Source organism: Limulus polyphemus, unplaced genomic scaffold (assembly GCF_000517525.1).
Source record: "Limulus polyphemus unplaced genomic scaffold, Limulus_polyphemus-2.1.2 Scaffold8137, whole genome shotgun sequence".
Classification (NCBI taxonomy): domain Eukaryota; kingdom Metazoa; phylum Arthropoda; class Merostomata; order Xiphosura; family Limulidae; genus Limulus; species Limulus polyphemus.
The window spans coordinates 7,860-14,809 of record NW_013673747.1 but is presented as its reverse complement, the minus strand read 5'-3'; the positions used below and the strand labels follow the sequence as shown (position 1 = coordinate 14,809).

Genomic DNA, 6,950 nt, shown 5'->3' with positions numbered 1-6,950 from the left:
TGTTGCAAAAAATTCTCTAAGTTTGGGGGATAAGTAGCTAATTGAATAGAAGAGATGGCTGGATGGAAGAAAGCAGAGAGTTGTTTTAAATGGAGTTCACTGAAACTGGATTAATGTCACAAGTAGGGTACCTCAGGGTTCAGTTTAGGACCTTTACTTTTTGATCTACATAAATGACATGGATGAAGGAATAGTCGATAAATTACTTAAATTTGCTGATGATATTAAGGTCTTGGGTGTTGCTAGCTGTGAAAAGGATGCTGCTGATTTACAAAAGGATTTAGTGAGTTGGACAAATAAATGGCAAATGGGTTTTAATATAATAAATAGAAGATAATACATCTGGGTTATCATAATTTGAATTATAAGTATAATTTGGATGGGAATAACCCCCCTTTTTCATAACACTGTTAATCTTGGTGTAATAGTTGATCAGTCTCTAAAGCAGTACTCTGTTGTTAGTGGTAGGGCAAATAGGATTTTAGGTAGTATCTACAGGAATATTGAATACAAGTCTAAAGAGGTTATAATTTCATTGTACAGGTCACTGGTTAACCACATTTGGAATATTGTGTTCAATCTTGGGCTCCTTACCTTAGGAAGGACATTGAATTGTTGGAAAGGGTTACTAGAATGGTGCCTAGCATGGAGAGGTTGTCATATGACGGGAGGTTGTATCACAAATTGTTTTCTCTTGAACAGTGAGAATAGTAGGACTAGGGGACACAAATATAAATTTTGGCAAGGTAGGAGTCATCTTCAGCTAAGAGTTTTATTTTACTAACAGAGTTGCTGGCCTTTGGAATGGGTTGCCTTCAGATGTTTTGGAGGCAGTAAATTTTTAAGAGAAAGCTTGAAAGTATATGAATAATACGGGCTGGCTTTAAACATTTTTATATTTATTTATTTGATCATTTTAGTTTAGAGGATAAGACAGCCAAGATGGACCAATAGGTCCCTTGTTGTCCTAAAATGTTATGTTAAGATTATCCATGGGGCTGATAAGACAGACGGCTCTAATTGCTTTGTGCAACATTCTAAAGATAATAGAACAAGAGAACCCAAGTTTAAGATAGTTTTATTTCTGTAACAGAGTGAATTACTTCAGGAATGAGTTGCCAATGTAAAGGAAGTATGAATGATTTGAAAAATAAAGTGTTTGTTTCACATAATACCTTTTTTTGAGGGTAGGTGTGCAAAGACCAAATGATACCTTGCTATCCATAAGTTGTTATATTGCAGTTGAATTATAGTATTACTGAGTCTATGGAATATCAAAACCAACTGATTGGTGATGATACTACTCGTATACATCAGTCTATCTGAATGTTTTTTCTACTCGGTTTTAAGTGGAAAAAAAAATTCAATAAGTAATATTAAGTAAAGAAGATTAAAATGTAGTCTCTTATTTCTTAATACAAAATTGGCAAATAGTGATTTATAAGCATAATTATTTATTTTGGGGGGTACATACTAAGTGTATTGAAACGTAGTATGTTTCCCCCCAAAATAAATCATTTCATTATGCTTATAAATCATTGTTTGTCAATTTATTATTACATTAACAGAATGTACTTCCTTACTCAAATACTTGTTTCTTATCAACGATGTTTCACTTAACATTTAAGGGGCAGTAGGAGCATCTTGATCTGTCTCATCCACATAGAAATAAAACAATCTAGACCATTTAAATATTTCTCAGATCTTACCATCAACTTATTTCTTCCACCACATTTCAAAGGCCAACCATGTATTAGAAAAGTAAAACTCTCTTAGTTGTCAAATATTATATTCCCTCTCCATACCATTATCAACATTAAAACTAAATATGAAAAAAAAATATATATATTATTGTTTTATAACAATGCCACAACAGGCTATTTGCTGTGTTCATCAAACCCCAGATTTTAGCACCGTAAGTCCACAGACATACCAAAAAAAGACAATTCATCAATACTATCAATTCCTTTAAAAATCTTAAACTCCTCAATCACGTCCACTCTAACTATTTTTTTCAAGATAAACCAACTTCAGAGGTCTTAACCTGTACTCGTATGATAACCTTTCCATCCAATGTATTATCCTAGTAGTCCTCCTTCAAACTTTTAAATATCCTTCTCACGTATTATCCTAGTAGTCCTCCTTTAAAGTTTTCAATATCCTTCTCACGTATTATCCTAGTAGTCCTGCTTTAAAGTTTTCAATATCCTTCTCACGTATTATCCTAGTAGTCCTTCTTTAAAGTTTTCAATATCCTTCTCATGTATTATCCTAGTAGTTCTCCTTTAGTTTTCAATATCCTTCTCACGTATTATCCTGGTAGTCCTGCTTTAAAGTTTTCAATATCCTTCTCACGTATTATCCTAGTAGTCCTGCTTTAAAGTTTTCAATATCCTTCTCACGTATTATCCTAGTAGTTCTCCTTTAAAGTTTTCAATATCCTTCTCACGTATTATCCTAGTAGTCCTCCTTCATACTTTTCAATATCCTTCTTAAGTTAAGAAGAACAAACCTAAACTCAATACTCTGAATTAGGCCTAACATGTTCGGTAACCAGAGTCTCCTGTTGTCTGATCTGTAAAAGGTTTCATTCTTCATTACCGTTACAATAAAAATAAAATTTACAATGCTTCACACATTTTCACTATCGTGAGTGTGATCTTTAAAGAACAGTGTACTTGGCATTAAACTCTCTCTTAGTAGTATAAGCTGTTTGAAGAATCTAAACTCAATACTCTGAATTAGGCCTAACATGTTTGGTAACCAGAGTCTCCTGTTGTCTAATCTGTAAAAGGTTTCATTCTTCATTACCGTTACAATACAAATAAAATTTACAATGCTTCACACATTTTCACTATCGTGAGTGTGATCTTTAAAGAGTAATGTACTTAGCATCAAACCCTCTCTTGGTAGTATAAGCTGTTTGAAGAATCGGAAATTATATTCTGTTCAAAAGGAGTAGACAATATAACATCTATATTATACTTCTGGTGAGAAATTAATATATTTTATAATTATTTTAGTACTGCTTGTTAGAAATGTTTAGTTTCATACCAGACTACAAACAAATGAAAGTAGGCCTATAAGGGTAGTAGTATCAGCCAAATGGTGGCATTAACTGGTTCTATTTATGTTAAACTACCTATATTATTCACACCAAAATTATACTTATAATTTATATTATGACAACACAAGTCTTTATAGTTAATTTTTAAATCTTCAGCCAAATATTTTTCATATTAATTTCTTATTTGCTTAATGTTGCATTTGACCAACTCTCTCTTACTTGCCTAATGTCCAGTTTGACCAACTCTCTTGATCTTCTACAATCCTCCAAATCTCCCATGATAGTAGTCAATTTAAATAAGGTTTGTAATACTTTTCTTTAATTTTATCTTTTTACTTGCAGCTACCCTTTTTTCCTTTATAAGGAATTTATTTAAGTTTAATATTTAAAAATATAGAAAATCTGATCATTATCTCCAATATATTATTCACAGAACACAATTCTTTGTATATCCCTTCAAAATTTGCTTTCTAGAAATTTGTAAACAAAATCTTGATGTTCCCTATCTCCATATGCAGAAAAACATAAAACCTAACTGATCAATTATCGCTTGCACCCAGGTGTTCTCCAGTATCCACCCTCTTAATCATTTCCATATTAGAATTTAACAATAAATCTAAAGAACTTAGGTTTGTTGACCTAAAACCATCTTGAACAGTTTCTAAACAATTATAGTATTTTGGCACTTGTGTATAAAGTTAAAATCATAAATAATATTCAACGTTAAACTGGTACACAATTAACGTCAAACATGTAGAGTCGTCAAATTTTGAAGGCCATAATAGGCCTAAATTGTGTACCAGTTTGACGTTGAATATTATTTATGATTTTCAGTTTCTAAGCACTCGTCATGCTCAGTTTGACTCTTAAAATCTCCCAATCTATGTGTCTGAAATTAAAATTTCCTATAATTATAACCTCACTAAAAGCTGTAAACTTAACATAACAATCAAGTTTCTCATTAATTTCATCAGTCTCACCTGGTAGTCTACAAAGAAGTCCAACAAAAAGCTTTCTACACAACATTCACCAACAGCAACTTATTGAACATCATAGCTCTACCCTACATTCACCAACAGCTTGTAACTCACTCGTCAGATTCAACATTTTAGCTCTACTCAACTTCAACAGCTTGTAATTCACTCTTCAGATTCAACATCCTAGCTCTACTCAACTCCAACAGCTTGTAATTCACTCTTCAGATTCAACATCCTAGCTCTACTCAACTCCAACAGCTTGTAATTCACTCTTCAGATTTAACATTTTAGCTCTACTCAACTTCAACAGCTTGTAATTCACTCTTCAGATTCAACATTTTAGCTCTACTCAACTTCAACAGCTTGTAACTCACTCTTTACATATTGAACAACCTATAATCCTGTATTTCAAAAACATTTCTGGCATCAAAATTGTCACCATTTAACCAAATTACAATTATTCCCACATTACTGAAATTCACTGTTCCAACAAGTGCTTTATCTAGTTTAAGGTTATTTTATTTCTAATATTTCTAGCATTACAATGGTAACAATTTAACCTACCCTTAAAAAGGATTGATATATTTTTGATAAAAGTCAGAGTTCTGAATTAGGGTTACATTTGTTGCAAAAAGTCCAAGTCCAATTTTTCTGTTAGACCTAGGACAGTGGGAGTAACTTTTGTACTAAGGTTATTACTAATAAATCATTTGTTTTGTTTAGATACTAAAATATTATTAACACAAAATTAATTCAAAAATACAATAACATCAACTTTTAAATTAGGCATGTTCTGATTTTAATAATGACATCTTTTGAGTCATCATCATACAAGAGTTACATTCAAAAACCAAAGTTACATTTTAGAATATAACTGTATAAGTTATAACTCTTCCCTGATGCTGACTCGATACTATTAGTATTACTATTACTGTGGGTCGAAACGTTGTAATTATTAAAATCAGAACCTCAGTTAAGAAGGTTCTTCAATAGACAAAATTAATTATCAAAACTATAAGCTATACATACATGTTATTTTTTTTGTTTGTTTTATAATTACAGGTTATAAATAAAATCAATCTTCAGGTTTCTCGGGTGGTGGACCACATGGCTGAAGCGTTTTTTCCATAAGGTTAAATCTCACGCGAGCCTTGGCCTCATTTTCAGCGATAGAGAAGAAATTTAACATATCAAAATGTCCCATGTAAGAGGCACAACTATCTCGGTGTTGATTAACCATCCATTCATATCTAGCTGAATCGGCATGACCCGTTCCGATATACTTCGACTGCAAGTGTTCTAGTTGACTGTGAATATTATATCGGTCTCCCATATTAGTTTTACAAAATACAAAAATTACAGCTAATACTAGATCAGCAAGCGAAACGTTACGCCTAATATTACTTACAAATCTTCTGGAAGGCCCACCAGAGGGCCATAGTTTATCTACATGTTGAAATATGCCTTGTAAATTAATGGATTTCTTTATAATTTAAATCATTAAGTACTGCAGTACTTAATAGTATTGAGAATGATCATGATGAAACAAAATGGCGGCCATTAAAATCACCCGTTTAATACCACCTTTAAAATTCCTGAATATTAAGAATGACTATTTCACAGTATTGTGTGAGCAGAACTAAAGCTTATTAAACTGAAAAAGCCGCCTAAATCGCTGTATAAGTGTTTATGGAGTGAGTCAAAATTTCACTATTTTTATGAATTTTCATCTAAGTAAGCAAGTGACTTTTCTAGACAAAGGTACAGAACAAATGACGAACCTTATTATACTAATTCTCTCACAGAACTCTTCTATTTGAGATCCGAATGATTCGTTTCTTGTGCCGAAAAGGATACTAGTATATATCTTACTATAAGTACGTATTGTGTAAGTCAATATCTGTGTGTAACCAAAACTCATACACCATCTATTTAATGGCACCATAAACAAAAAAATTCACTTTGAATATTAAAGATTCAGCTAGTTAGAAAAATAACTGTGATATGTGCAACAACCATTACTTTATAATTGAATACGATTTTAAATAAAAGTACTCTCCTCACAACAAGAACACGACTTTCACTAAAATTGTACGTGAAGGTTGGATTATATTGTTGCGTCAGCGAGGTCACGTGATTAGTATCACGCCACGTCCTTCTCGAACCTTCGTGGATTGTCGGGAGATTACTAGATATAGTGTAGTCTTGTATATATAAGACCAGCCACGAAGCGACGCGGAAGTAATGAGTAACTGAATGTATGCGGACAAAATGTTGTTGGCCACGTGAGACGTGAGTTATAGCGTTTGTTATAGAGCGACTGTTGAAATTAAGTGTATCGTAAAAGTTGTATTCGGAAAGAATAAACCAGTTTTATTTAAGAAAGGACTTGTGTCGCTAAAGTTTCGTCGGAACGAATTTACGGAAAATTAATTAACAAACGGAGACGTAACAAATTGGTGTCAGAGAGTGGGACGGAAAATAAAAAAAAAGAAGAAGAAGATGGAAACGAGAGGCGGAAAATCAAACTACAGCTTAACAGATTTGATGGCAGCAATACAACAACAGCAAAAGAAACAAGAAGAACGAGAAGAGAAATTACATTAGTTGTTGGAGGAAAAAGAAAAGAAACAAGAAGAGAGACAACAGCAGTTGCAAGCAAACCTGCAACAGTGGCAGCTCGAACAGCAAAATAAACAAGAAGAGAAATTACAGCAGTTAATGTAGGAAAAAGAAAAGAAACAAGGATAACGAGAAAACAAGCAAGAAGAGAGACAACAGCAGTTGCAAGAAAACCTGCAACAGTGGCACCTGGAAGAGCAAAATAAACAAGAGAGATTACAGCAGTTGTTAGAGGAAAAAGAAAAGAAACAAGAAGAACGAGAAAATAAACAAGAAGAGAGATT

The 6,950-nt window shown here is 32.7% G+C and overlaps 1 long non-coding RNA gene across 1 annotated transcript in view; it reads right to left on the bottom strand.

Moving 5' to 3' along the window:
• Positions 1–5,575, bottom strand: part of LOC111083089 — an 8,325-nt gene extending 2,750 nt beyond the window's left edge. The window contains exon 1 of the long non-coding RNA XR_002608792.1: positions 5,453–5,575. This is a non-coding gene — a long non-coding RNA (uncharacterized LOC111083089). The remainder of the gene's footprint in view (positions 1–5,452) is intronic.
• Between the last annotated feature and the right edge of the window lie 1,375 nt (positions 5,576–6,950).